The 15,062-nt window shown below is 44.1% G+C and overlaps 1 protein-coding gene and 1 long non-coding RNA gene across 7 annotated transcripts in view; one reads left to right on the top strand and one right to left on the bottom strand.

Annotated features, from left to right (window-relative positions):
- RALGDS (ral guanine nucleotide dissociation stimulator) overlaps positions 1–15,062 on the top strand; it is a 250,641-nt gene that overhangs the window by 183,911 nt on the left and 51,668 nt on the right. The gene's annotated exons all lie outside the window — the stretch shown is intronic.
- Positions 1,158–10,881, bottom strand: LOC137527862 (uncharacterized). Its single transcript, XR_011023226.1, has 3 exons — positions 10,795–10,881; positions 4,951–5,139; positions 1,158–1,586 (listed from the first exon to the last, which is right to left on the bottom strand). It is a non-coding gene; the product is annotated as an uncharacterized lncRNA (long non-coding RNA).

The following is a 15,062-nucleotide window of genomic DNA, read 5'->3' as shown; positions in this document are numbered from 1 at the left end:
TGTGCTGTTTGTTATGTCACCTAGCGCTGATGGGAAGGGCGGACTTCACAATGTCACAGTAATGGGAATTTGATGGCTACAGATGGCTGATCAATTACTATTCTTACACCTTTCTTATAGTGCTTTCAGTTATACGCAATTGAACCTTTATCCAGTTTGTATTTTTATTGAAGGGAAAAAAAAAAAATCAGACATGTTGGAAAAATCTTTATATTCGATCTGATGGAATGATTGAACGAAATAATCGAATTCCTAAAAAGAAAACATTGTACCGTGTATGGGCACCATAAGACAGGCTTATGCCTGGTACACACCATGCTATTTCCCATCTGGTTGAATTGATTATTTCCTTCAGGTCCAATCTGAATTCCGATTGTTTTTCAGATCAGTTTTGTGTATGCGATCAGAAATCGACCAGAAGCCAGATTGGACCTGCCGTCGATCTGATGGGAAATTGCATTGTGTGTACCAGGCATAATGGTAACAATACACGGATCAATTACATCCTGATCCTGCAAGTGATCAATCACTCTCTGATCCAGCAGGCTGGTTAAGGGCTCTGCCTCTGACGCAGGAGACCTGGGTTCAAATCTCTGGCTCTGACTGTTCAGTAAGCCAGCACCTATTCAGTAGGAGACCTTGGGCAAGTCTCCCTAAAACACTACTACTGCCTAGCGCGCACCCTAGCGGCTGCAGATCTGGCGCTTTGAGTCACAATGTTCTGTGTGAGTTTTGTTGTTCGAAAACCCAAATCTAGCAGTAGAGATGCTGTTCCACCAGCTTGTCCACCTGATCCGAGGATACAGTATAAATCTGATCAAGGATGGATCGAATCGCTAGTGCTATACCACTCCATGCAGGGCATCCCTATGCAGCCATCAGTCAAATGTGGTTAGAGGAAAATGGGCTCATCTGAAGGAATTAAAGGGCACCTGAAGTGAGAGGCATATGGTGGCGGCCATATTTATTTCCTTTAAACAATACCAGTTCCCTGGCAGCCCTTTGGATTTTTTTTGGCTGCAGTAGTCTGAATTTTACACCTAAAACAAGCATGCATCTAATCAAGTCAGACTTCAGTCAGAAAGGGGACCTGAACTCAGAGAAAGTTCTGAGTTCAGGTCCCCTTTAAAAATAAATACATATGGAAGCCTCCATATCCCTCTCACTTCAGATTCCCTTGAAACCGGTTAAACCAAGTGAAATGATTGGCATGGAACCTGTCTAAACAGAACAGGGAAAAAAACACATGTACCTGGAATTGGGTAGAAGTGTTTACCTTGTATGCAAATATAATCCCTAAATATAAACTCTGTGCTCAGGTGATTTTGATTAGTCTGATGAGCCGGAGATGTCTGGCATATAAACACATCACCTCATCAGGTTATCATAATAACCGCCATCCAGCAGGCATTCCAGTGCCCTCAGGATGCGTCATTTAATCTCTCCATCCATCAGGGTAAAGCGTCGTGCATGGCATTCGCCTGTGTCAGTTGTTGGCGTGGCAGCAGCCGGCTGCACGGGTCATCAATCGTCGCCGCTCACACTTCCGTGTCCTCCAGGATCCTGGCTGAGGCCTTGTGGGTAATCTGCAGAGAGAAGGCCGCACAGGTGAGCCGTGCTGTCACACGTGCAGGTACTCTTCCACACACGGCTTTATTACTTAATGACTCATAAAAAAACCTTATGTAACCGCGAGCAGAAATACCAGACTGAACAACGGCTCTGGATTGCGAGCTATGCGGCGCTATTGTGTGCTGATCCTCCACCCAGAACGGATAGGCCCTTCTGAACTAGTAAACAGAGAAGTGATGGTCGGAAGCCAGTGGGCGTTTCTTTTTTTATATATTGTTTTACTTGTTAGGTGTTAACTAAAAGGTGACATATGTATTAAACTTAAAGCAGGCCTGAACTCCGAACGTCCTCTCTGCTCTAAAAGAGGAGCAACAGCATAACAACCTTTTTTTGTTACAACTGATAGAAATCCTGAAATAAATCTGCAGTGTGTACTTCCTGCTTTCATGGAAGTAGACATAGTTAACATCCTGTGTTTACAAATTAGCTGCTCTGCCGAGGAAGCCAGCTGACACAGCCAAGATCCCAGATTACACCTGTGATTTATCACAGATGAGGGGGAATTAGTTGGGCTAAACGCTCTACATACATACAGGCGCATTTCTCTGTTTTCCTTTTGTCCTGCTCAAGAGTTCAGGTCCACTTTAAGAGGAAAAAAATATGGCAGCCTCCATGTACCTCTCGCTTCAGTTGAAGAAGCAGTATCCTTTATTTTTAAACATGGCAATTTAAAAAGAGGAAGTCAGCTGTGTGTAGGAAAGTATTGCCATTGCTAATTACAGTCATTATTCTTTTAATTCTGAACCCCTTTATTCTCCGGGCGAGCATGGTGGACGTGAGTCAGAGGGCGGAGGAAAGGAGCCGCGGTCAGCCGACCATAGCGGGAAACCATCCATGTAATTCCACTCCTCCTCCCAGGGATGGCTCTGCTCAGACGGCCATTGTTGTTCCAAGTGGTCAGGCTGCTTTCTTTCCCATCCTCCAGGCCCACTCCCATTCAACCCTGTTATTACTGCAAAAGACCTCTTTTTCATCTGGGTCACTTTAAAGCACCTAAATGATGTGGGCTTCAACTATTTAGTGGGCTGATTTTACAGCCCATCTTCAGACGATTGTTTTCCTAGTCCTGTCTGTGGCAAAGCTTGTTTTATATCTGTCTAAACTCCTTCATGCCAAATCAGTTATTTAAACGATCTGCTGTTTCCTGAAGCACAGACTACCTGAGCTGCAAGCTGTGGTCTCCTCAGTAAGCCGCCTGTGCCCCTCCCACTTGTAGGGTGATTAGCATAATCCTGCTGAGCCAATAAACAGTCTTGGTGGAAAGGGTGGGGGTGGCGGTGGGATTGTTAGGGTTAAAGCCACTATAGATTAAAGTATAACATTGTGAGCCTTTTCTAAAATGTATATTTTTCCTGGAGTAAAATGTGCTTTAATTTACTTTTTTCCTATGGCGCTGTCACTATGGGTGCATACACACATTCAATGTGGATTGGCCAATTTTACCACCTCCATGTAGTAGGGCCAACAGAATTTGAATACTATGTCAAGATTGTGTACATAAGCTTTTATACTACATGGTATTAGTATATGATTGGCCAATCGAAATTGGATGAGTGAACCAGGCTTTACTATAGGTAGGGAAAATCTGGCTGGTTTGGGGCTAGTCCATCTCCTCATGGATATTCTGTTATTTGCTTGTTTACAAAAGCACTTGCTGGACAGCAGTTGTTCAAATGACCAAAAATAGCATGCACATGCGTAGGAAGCTGGCTGACCTATTTCTATAGATCCTTGCCAGGAATTGTTTTTAAGATTAAGGGCTCGTTTCCACTGTAGCGGTGCGGAATCGCCTGGATTCCACCGCTGAAGAAATCGCATGCGGCTGCGGTTCCCCATGCGGATTTACCCGCGATTTCGCATGGCAAGGAGCCAGGCGAATTTAACCATGTCACTGCCTGTGTAAAGTTCCATTGCCTTTCATGCGAAATCGCGGGAAAATCCGTATGACAAAGCCGCATGCGATTTCCCTATTGAATGCATTAGCGGCGATTCGCCCGCATTCCTGCCGCATGCGAAATCTGACGACCCTGTCGTGCAGATTTTTCCCGCACCGAAAAACGCCGCCGCACACGTGGAAACAGCCCCATCCACTAACATTGAGTATGCGAATCCGCATGCAGTGCCCGCATGCGGATTCGCTATAGTGGAAACGAGCCCTAAAGGCAATACCGAGAATTCCCCCATGAGGAGATGGACTAGTCCAAAATCTGTCAGATTCTGTATCTTTTAACTACCTGCTGCAAGTGACAGCATCATGGGAAATGAGTACCCTAATGTATAGTGCACTTTACTTTGGGAGAAATGTACATTTTCATATGTATATACGGTAGTTAACATTTTTACAATTTTTTTTTTATTTGTGTGTGATAGTGGTATAAAAAGGAACTGTAGTGAATTTTTTTTTTTTATTTTTTTTTTTTTTATAAAATTGCTAATTTTTTTTTTACAATTTTCATTTATAGATTTAGTCAGTGTTTGCCCATTGTGAAATCTTTCCTCTCTGAATTAGTCTGAAATGTATCACTGGTGGTGATATCTTTAGACCTGCCAGGTCAGCTGTTTGTTTACTGAGAGTTCTATACACAGAGGGAGTTGATGCATGCTTGGCGGTTTAGAAAAAGCCATTATTTCCCACCATGCAACAAAGTTCACAGACAGCAAACTGTCAGGACCATGGTCATGACATCACACTGTGGGAGGGGTTTCACCACAAAATCAGCCGTACAGACCCCCCTTTATGATCTATCCAAGAAAAGGAAAAGCTTTCTCATGGGAAAGGCGGTATCAGCTACTTATTGGGATGAAGTTCAATCCTTGGTTAACTTTCCTGTAACTAGCAATGATTCATGAGATGCCAATAATTACTCCATAAACAGAAAGAAAGCCATTTTGTTCACCGGCCGTACCGCATGGTCTTTTGTCTGCCCAGAACTGTGTGTGTTTGTGTACAGCTCCATTCACTTCTATCCAGTCTTCCGTGCATCACGATAGCAGCGTAACTGCAGGTATAACAGTCTGACCTCCATCGTGTGAACTTGGCCTTTCGCAGGTGTGAAACAAATTGCATGTAACTCTGTAAATGGTAATTATACACTGATTATAGTGTGGAAACATTAGAAGCTAATCCTGTGTGATTTATACTTGTGTGTCTCTCTCATAGCCGTATATCATGAACCTTTCTTTAGTTTTTGCCTGTACAGCTAAATGACTTGTATTTGGGTCTCGCTATGCTTCATTTCATTTCGCTTCCCTTAAAAGGTACCTTGCATAGCATCGATCGAGGTGGATAATCAATTGTAATATAATGTAGCAGCCCACCCTGAATATCTCTTATCAGCCGTACAAATGAGAAGTCATTCATTCTGCCTTTCTATCCGTCTCCGCGCTGCGTTTTCCATCTCGCTCTTCTCCTCTCTGCTGCGTCGTCTTGAGCCGTAGCGAGCGTGGCTTATCATGGACGGTAATTGCTTGGCAGGGGAGCTCATTGATGCGCTGCAAATGGCCCTCCTATTAAATACAGTGGGTAAATTGAAACCGCTTTCCCTTAAGATTCACGTGGGTGGAAACATGATTGCAGACAAGTATTCTGGGCAACTGAGATGTACAATGCAATGCCTCTTTACAAGTACTTCAGTCAGGGTTGTTGATTGGTATCTTGGTGGCCATTTTGTTTTTGTCATTCACTCTAGTTTTTGTTTCTGTTTTTTATTTCTATTTCTGATTCTGACCCGTGAGTCAAACTTGTAACCTCATGCTTCACGGGCAGAGGCAGTACCTCTGGACTTATACAGCTACAGCAATAATTACTGTATATATGCTTAGAAAATCCTAATTTACAATAAAACTGAAACACGTGTATCTAAAATGGCTACAAAAATGACCTAATTATAGTTTTAAGATGTGGAGAAAAGTAATTGACTATTTGTGCATGTATTTTTTTTTTCCCAATGCTACCTAGACTGGGAATATCGCCCAGACTGGGAATATCATTGGTAACAATCCTCTAGTAGCAGCTCGCCAACTAATATCCCTCCTTTAATCTAGGTGTAGTTTCGAGTAAGATCAGTCCATTTACCAGTATGAATTGTGAGCGGAGACCTAAGCTAACATGGGGAGAACATACAGTTTTCAGGTCAGAACCTCTTTTGGATTCTCAATCACTGTTCCAAGTGCCCATCACTGAAAATGTTCACTACTTACTACTTTGTAACGCTGACTTCCTGTGTCAATGGCCTGCACTGATTGGCTAGATTGAGCTGCAGTCTGTATCCTGGACAAACTCCTCCCCATCCCATCATTCACAGGAGGCAGGAGGTTGTCTGAGTACAGAACTAAACCTGCCCACTTTATTTCTGAGATCCACAGGAAGGGAGCAGAGGGAAGGAGGTGGGTGAGGGCTCTGTGCAGAGTAAGCAGCTCCCACTTTGCTGGCAGCTCTATGCTTTGTGCACAGATCTCCGGGTCATGTGACACACCGTTAGGAAGAATGAAAGATCCAGAATGGCAAACTGGGAAATTTCAGTAAGGAAGAAGCAAATCTAGAAACCAGGCTTTCAAAAATAGTAATGTTACTTGAGGTTTTTTTTCCTTTGTTTGTTTTTTTACAACTGTACAATTAACATCCAACAAACATATAGTGGTCAGAGCGTAGAAATTGCCTTATGAACAGAACTGTAAAGCTGGTACAAAAATCATCTGACTCCAACACCTCAGTTTATGACACCACCGACTCCGACTCCACAGCCCTGCTTATGAACGGTCATTCGCTTTGTCAAGCCTATCCCTGCCCATAAGGTCGAGGCCGACGGTTTGGCTTATATAATGATGGTTCTGCAGTATTAGTCAATATGGGCTGTCCCAGTAGCAGCACATTGTGTCTGTCCGCACATTCCAGCAGTTTTTGGACTCATTCCGCCTGTGTTGTTTAGCTCAGGGATCAGTGCCCTGTTGTTGCAGAAGAGAATTGCTAAATCTATATTCTGGAATGTACTCCGTTGTTGGGACACAAAGGGTTTGTTGTACATAGGCGGGTGCTGCTCACACACGGCGTACACTGTGTGCTCTGGAGGTTACGGATAGTACCAGTCATACCTTGACAGTCACTTGTATTGTTGCTGTGTTGTTTCATATTTTCGGGAGTGATGCATCATGGGAAATCACAGTTGCTCATTTTAAATCTGAATTCTTACAAATCTCTTGTTTTTAAAAAGGCAAATTTTATATTCAGCATTGCCCTTTTTTTTAAGGGCTCCAGTGTTCTCCCCAGAAATTTTTTCCAGCCGGGTGGCATGAAATGGTAGCCGGGTGGCATGAAAAAGTAGCCGGGTGGGACGAGCAGAGAAGGTGAGCCGATGACAGCCGGGTGGTCACCAAAACTAGCCGGGTGGAGCACCCGGCTAAAAGAGCCTGGGGAGAACATTGGGCTCATTTCCATGTAGCGCGCTTTCACCCGGGCTTATGGAAACATGATCGCAGGGACAGCCGAGAGTGCATAGGCTGCACTATCTGCTGTTTCCATACATGCACTGCCATTCACCACTGAATCCCAGCGCATGCTTGCCTGCATTACGGGGTGATTGCACCTGCCTTCCCATTCAGTACAATGAAGGCTCAAATCCCACATCAAAGGCAACAGCCTTGCCAGTACACTATCTATCTAGCTTTAGTCCATGATGGGGACATAGCCCAGTGTTCTCCCCAGGCTGTTTTAGCCGGGTACGCCACCCGACTAGTTTTGGTGAGCAACCAGCTGTCATTGGATCACCTCCTCCTATTCTGTAAGCATAGTTGCACACAGAAGCACTGGCCCTGCATTCTCTCATTTCGCCCTACCAGGCTACTTTTTCATGCCACCCGGCTACTTTTTCAAAAATTCTGGGGAGAATACTGTAGCCTATGACTGTGGTAGAGGTTAGTTTATGGGCTCCTCTGAGGAGCAGAGGAGTACATGCCTGTACTCTGTAAAGTTCTGCAGAAGTATGAAGTATCTGCCACCATGTTGTACCTCTCTGATGTCATTGTAATCGACTTTGGTAACTGTACAGTCATGAATATTGATTCAGCATACAAAAATGGCCGACACCCCTTATTGCCCAGAAAATATGCCCGATTTCCCTTTTTTTCCTCCTAAATCCTCATCCAGTTTACTGGCTTTCGCTCAGAAATGTCCCTAGATGATGGGACATTACGATATCCTGTGAGGGACCGTTAGCTACATGCATTGTCCTCTGAAGCAACAACACAGCAGTCTTCTGTCATAACTCGTGTACACTCCCGCCTGTGTTGCCCGAAGCTCAGCCCCCCTGTTAATAAACTAGGCCTCTATGTTGCGTTTGTGCCAAAAACATGGATGATCCTTTGTTTTTCCTCAGTGTTGGAGGATCACCGGGGCTGGTATTTTTTCTTACTAATGGTATTTCCAGGAAACAATGAGGTTTTTTCTTTCACTGCCCGAATAAGAACAGTCTGTCTCCTGCTGAAGCTAAGCGGTTTACAGCTTAATCTGTGGCTGAGCTGCTGGCTCCGTACAGGGCGCTGTCACAAGACCCTCTGGGTGGCTAATGATGGCTTCATTTTGCTTGCTTTCCGCTCAGCTCAAATGCGCCAAAATGCCCCCTGCACCATGTTGTGTACAATAGTGTGCAGTCATCACCATGCCAGACAAACGTCTGGACTGCCCATATCCTATACAGTGTGGGATAAAAGAGGCCTTGTAACATTGAAAAACATGAAGGCTCTGAATTTAAGGATTAGTTCAGTGACATTTTTGTTTCTGAATGCAGATATTAATAGTAATATTTATCTGTCAGAATCCAACTCCCTGCAACTGCATGAGGGAAAGGGGGAGGCGGCTATGGCTCTCCTCACTGAAGCCACACCTCCTTGACTGACCGCTTGTGCAGGGGCACTATTGTCGGTATGAGTGCATGATGCAATCTGAAGTGGGAATTTGGGAACTTGGGTGCCTCATAGGAGCCATTATAAATGGTGGCTATAGTGTGACATTTGGGAGCCCGATAACTGGTACATTTCACACTATTGCCGATTATAAATGTCTTTTGTGGCACCCTAAAATTACTTGGGGGGGGGGGGGGGGGGGGTTAAAGCGGACCCAAACCAAACTTTTTTTTTTTTTCAGAATATTTAGTTGCACCATTCTGACACATACAAAGATAAATAAACACTCCTTCAAGCCTATGAGCATCTCAGTGCATGCTTTTCACCCTCCTCTTTGCATAACTAGGGTTATACAGGTGGCAGCCATTAGCAATTCCTCCTTTGCTGGACACCACCTACTCCACCAGTTTGCTGGATTCTGTCCCAGCAATATGAAAGGAAGGGAGAGGTTGTGTGTGTGTGTGTGTGTGTGAGGGGGGGGGGGGGAGGGGTTTAAGGGTTAGGTGTGGGGTAGTGTTTTTAGGCATGGGGGGGTGGTTAGGCATGGAAGGTATTTTTAAGTGTTAGATGGAGGTGAGGGCAGTTAAGGTTAGGCATCGGTAAGGGAGGGTTCTGTGTGAGAGCGGTGTTGGTAAAATATCACCGATATTTTGCTTCAACTTAACCTAAGACAATTTACACTTTTAAAAACTTAAAATAGAGGTGAATTATACCAATATTCTACTAGCCGCACTTCCCTCGTGCCCCTGATTCTTGCATGTGATGCAGACCACCAAAACCAACTTTGCAAGGGCATTGCTGTGTGAATCTATGAATTGATACAAATGTTATGGAGTGTTTTTTGTTTTTTCACAAAAAACAAAACCCTTTTCATGTATAATTTAAAACAATGTTCTACTGTATGCGAAAAATATAATGGCAAAAAAAACCCCACAACAGCCGTGTGCTTAGGGGAAAACTCATGCGATTCTGCCTAGTGTGTTCCTTCCCTCAGTGATTTCTAGACCCCAGTCTGCTGTGCACAAGGTCCTACATGGCTTGTTACTATAGAGGTCATATGCTGACAATGAAATGACTTCTAGTGAAGGCAAAGGGCAGTAAAAGAGTCCCGCAGCTCAGCCATTGTTTTGTTTCATGCTGTCACTATGTGTCCCTGTCACCAAATGACTAACCATTGCGGTCACATAACCACACTGGCTGGAGGGAGGGAGGGAGGGAGGGGTGGGGCTTTGACTCATGTGAACCTTTTTTTTTATCTGTCTTTGTAGTGAAACCTCTCTGTTTCTTGTTTTGCCTCTTGGCGATGGTTTTGTTTGTGTGTACCGTATATTTATTTCTTGTTTCGGTGATCACATGACTCACTCATTTAGCCATACCATCTATAAAGCCCAAAGTATCTTCAAACCAAATCCGCTAATCTTGTGTGTAATGAAAATTATGGCTATTGAGGTGCTCTGTGATTAATTTGGGAACCGGACCTCAAATTTAGGGGAAAAAAAAATATTATTCAGCCATGGCATTAGCCAGTGCATAAATTACTTATTCTCTTCACCCCCCCCCCCCCCCCCCAGTTGTGACAACTCAGGGCGAATAGCATAAACTCCACCCCAACCATTAAACAGGTCTGCACAGGTAACAATCTGTCAGCATGCTACATGGAACTAATCGATTTGTTCCTGGGATTTGTATTTGTATGCATATATTATACCTAAATAGAACCCTGATCAGGTGAGTTTAATTAGTGCAATATGTCCTAGTCAATTATCCTATATAGAAGCATCTCTCATTACTGGATTATTCTAATGACCACAATCTTACAGGAATCCCTATCCATTGAGGTAGTATCAACCAGCCACAGAGTATGTACAGAGATAAAAACAAAATTCTGCCACTGAGAGGCAGGAAATGGTCGTTTTGGATCACAAATACTGTACGTAACTGCTCCCTTACATATCTATTACGAGGATCATTTGGGTAGAGTAGGCACCTTCTTAGTGTCATGATTGACTTTCTCCAATCGAACGTGAACGATAACATCGGTCTGAATGGTGAAAGCAATGTAATGGCGATATTATACATTAGTTCCCCTGGCATAATTATCACCTTGAATATGCCTGTCTTCTTGATGCCAGTCAACCTAGCCAAATGCTGTCCCCATTGGAGAGTGATGTCTCTTTACTTCCTGTCTCTTAGACCTCCAAGAACCTTTTCCCTCTTGAGAAACCGCAAACCCCACCTCCCTAAAATGTAAAGAAAGATACTTGCTCTTCAGTCTTGGAAATTGTGACCTTCCAATCTGTTCTGTATACCCTACCAGTGCTTTTTTTGGTGACCGCTCTGAGGCTCTGCATGTTTCACTGCAGTTGCTTCCTAGTATAGCTGCTGGCAACCTGCTGTTGAGATGGGAGTGTTTACTGAAACCCGTGGAATACACACCCTTTGCATGATTCATCATGGTACATTGAACGAGTCTTTTGCAATTAACTGGAGTGGGAATGGAGATGTGAAATCTGCTCGTTTTGGACAGACTTCTGAACTCATGACAGAATAAAAAATGCGGTAATACTGATCATATTGAGTTAAGTCATTTCTATCGGTGGATTGTTGACCTTTTTTACTCACGGGAGGTTTTGTACACAGCAGCCACACAACTGTGAAATTGTGGTCCATGTGTTGTATTGCCTCTTGGTTTTATGCATTTAGCTTTGTTGATGTGTATCGGTTGTAGCTCTGCCCTCTACGTCTAAACTTGCATGAGACACCTGGCTGGGGTGCAGACTGTAATACTGACAAAACCACAAGCGGCTCAGTGCCTGTTCACACCTTCATATAAGCAGTCGGCCTACAGAGTGTAAATATAGAGTTCCAAGCTAACAAGAAATGCTTTCATTTTCTGACCGGAACACCAAGTTGCTTCTGAATTCACGAGGGGGGGGGGGGGGGGGGGGGAATTTGTTTTAAAGTGGGCAAGATATAACATTATTGTTCATATGGTTGAGAAAACTTTGAGCTAATTGTTTCACAAGGTCTTGGCAGAGAACAAAAGGCATTAAGTGTTTTTACTTACCCACACCCCAGGTCAACTCCTGACGCCTCGAGTCAGGCTAAAACAGTGCAGGAAATGTGGGTACAGCATGCGCCCCCTTTGGCTGTAATGTGAAATACGGCTATAGCAGGACTCGGGCAGTGATTTAGGCGCTGTCAAAAGAAGGATCTAAAATTGCTATAAAAACAGTGTAATTTGGCCGCAAGCAATAGCTTGCATTCGAACTGAGTCTTACCCGAGAGTCCATGGTAGCCTGGTGGAGGAATAATGCATGCAGCCGGGACTTTTGCAGGAGCAGGGTGAGCCATTTTCCGGCTTTGCCTTGCACCCAAATTTCCCGTTGCCTTAATTACATGCATATGTCCCTCCTCTCCTCTCTATTGGTCCGCACATGCTGCTTGGCGATGGCTCACTCATTCCCGGAACAATCAATCAGTGACCGCTGGGATTAACAGTAATTAAGTATGACGCTTGAAGCACACCTGAACTGAGAGTGACAAGGAGGCTGACCTTTTTTGTTTCCTTTTTAAACAATGCAAATTGCCCAGCTGTCCTGCATGCTGACCCCTCTCCCTCTAATACTTTAAGCCATAGACTATGAACAAGCATGCAGATTAGGTGTTTCTGACTGAAGTCTGACTGGACAGGTGTGTGTGCTCTGCCAAGGCAGCCAGCTGACACAGCTGAGATCAAAATTACAGTTGTGATTAGTCACAGATGAGGGGAACGTGAACAGGCTCTCTAAATACATACAGGGTGCGTGTCTCTCTGTTTTTTCCTTCTGTCCTGTGCAAGAGTTCAGGTCCACTTTATAAATGGCAATTTGTCTGGGATTTGGAGATGTCATTTGTCACATTTTACCTCTAATAAACCCTTATGCCCTCAGGAAGCCTTTTGAGGCCACTTTCTGTGCACTCATATGCCTCTTGTTTCCCCATCATCGCTGTATTTCCTCTTTATGGTCCCCAGCTTGCCGAGGTAAAAATTTGCAAGACCATCAGAATGGAACTTATTGTTTTTTAACAAACACAAAAAAATGATTTTATCAGCAATAAAATGAGGAAGTGCATGTTACAAAAATATTGATTTAAACCACATCCAGTACATGCTGAAGTTTAGGAGTGGCAGAAGTACCATTGTAGCAGTTTATAAGTTAGTGGCCGTGTTCTAATCTAGTTCCTGTGAAACTGCAGCCTGTACTTTATGGGACTGCCATGAAATCTAGCAGGTGGGCCTGATCTCGGCTCTTCCTGTTCAGTAAAGCTGCACCTATTTAGTAGGAGACCTTGGGCAAGACTCCCTAACACTGCTACTGCCTATAGAGTGCGTCCTAGTGGCTGCAGCTCTGGCGCTTTGAGTCCTCCAGGAGAAAAGCGTGATGTAAATGTCATTTGTCTTGTCTTATCAGTGAGGGGCATTCTTTCTGAGGCATAAGAGCTTGATTTAAAAAAAGCCAGCCCCCTATACCTTATCTAACCCACTCAGCCTAGGGAATTCCTGGGCATAAGACCCACAGTGACATAATCTGACATCTTCTGACCTTAGCTTCTTGGTTCCCCTACCAGGCCAGCATAATGGATTTGCCCCGGCCTTCTGCAGTGCCTTATGGGAGCTTCATTATTTCCTGTGAGAGGGCAACATGCATTCAACTTGCCTGTTGCCCTCTCTTGAAAAGATTTTTGCGTGTGTTGTTGGGTAATAGACTGGGGCAGGGCCCTGACAAGTACACAGCAGAGCCCTGCAATATAGCAATACATTCTGTACATATGGCCGCATGACAGTGAAGTTCAGGTAACTCCCCACGTTTAGACATGTGGGGTGGGGTGTTCTGGAGAGTACAAAAGCAGTTCTGGGCTGGTAAATTATCTTGGATAACTATCGAAGTGGAAATTCAGGTTCACATTTGTGACTGGTTCTCTTTTTTTTTTTTTTTTTTAAGTTTTTGTGAAGAAGGCTTTAGTGGTGGTGTGCTTTAACATGAGGCGTTAATGTTAAAGAGGAACTCCAGTGAAAATAATGTAATAAAAAAAGTGCTTCATTTTTACAATAATTATGTATAAATGAGTCAGTGTTTGCCCGTTGTAAAAGCTTTTAAATCCCTGATTTACATTCTGACATTTATTACATGGTGACATTTTTACTGTGGGCAGGTTATGTAGCTGCTGCTAGCTGTTTTGGCAGTTGGAGACAGCTGTAAACAGCTATTTCCCACAATGCAGCAAGGTTCACAGACCGGAAACTGCCAAAAGTACCTCGGTCCTCAGAGCTTCTTGTGGGAGGGGTTTCACCACAATATCAGCCATACAGCGCCCCCTGATGGTCTGTTTGTGAAAAGCAATAGATTTCTCATGTAAAAGGGAGTATCAGCTACTGATTGGGATAAAGTTAAATTCTTGGTCAGAGTTTCTCTTTAATAACGTGCGACCATAACGTCCCACTGTGAATGCGACCTAAAAGGAAATATTGCAGCCTCCATACCCCTCTCACGTTTTGTCCTGATAGACCTGTGTGAGCCGCCAGCAGCAAGAGCCGCTTCCTCCCACTCAGTAGTATGTTGAGCTCTCTTGCTGTCAGACTATTAGCATGTTGCATTCTGTGTCACAAGCTTGCTTAGGTAGCCTTTCTTCTTTGCATAACAATGTCAGCCCTTCTGACTGTTTGCATATATTTTGTGTAAAAGCCTTCACCATATAAAACCTTCATAGCAGAACTTGCCAGCTATATGACCTGATCTGAACTTGACACAACCTATGAGCCAGTGGCGTAGCTAAGGAGCTGTGGGCCCCGATGCAAGTTATACAATGGGGCCCCCCAAGCACTCTATACATAACAATTGATACGGCGCACCAAAATCTGCCAATGGCAACTACAGTGTCAGAGGTGCAATAAGGGGATGGGGAACAGTTTGTTAATGATTACTACTATTCAAAGTATCTATATAGAAGTGATTATTAAGAGCACAGGACCAACAGAGAGCTAATACTGTAGTTGAGGGAGGGCCCTTCGGGGCCCCTCTGGCCCAAGGGCCCCGATGCGGTCGCTACCTCTGCACCCCCTATTGCTACGCCCCTGCTATGAGCTTTGTGTGGTCATTTTTGCCTTTTTAAAGGACAACTGTAATGAGAGGGATATAGAAGCTGCCATATTTATTTTCTTTAAACAATACCAGTTGCCTGGCTATCCTGCTGATCCTCTGCCTCTAATACTCTTAGCCATAGCCCCTGAACAAGCATGCAGCAGATCAGGTGTTTCTGACATTATTGTCAGATCTGATAAGATTAGCTGCATGCTTGTTTCTGGTGGTATTCAAATACTACTGCAGCCAAGGCAACTAGTAAATAAATATGGCAGCCTCCATATTCTTAACAGTTCAGTTGTCCTTTAAGTGGACCTGAACTCTTGCACAGGACAGAGGGAAAGCTAGAGAAATGCACCCTGTATGTATCGTGTGTAGAGTTTAGCCTGTCTTATTTCCCCTCATCTGTGA

Source organism: Hyperolius riggenbachi, chromosome 8, assembly GCF_040937935.1.
Source record: "Hyperolius riggenbachi isolate aHypRig1 chromosome 8, aHypRig1.pri, whole genome shotgun sequence".
Lineage (NCBI taxonomy): Eukaryota > Metazoa > Chordata > Amphibia > Anura > Hyperoliidae > Hyperolius > Hyperolius riggenbachi.
This window is presented reverse-complemented; position numbering and strand designations above follow the sequence as displayed.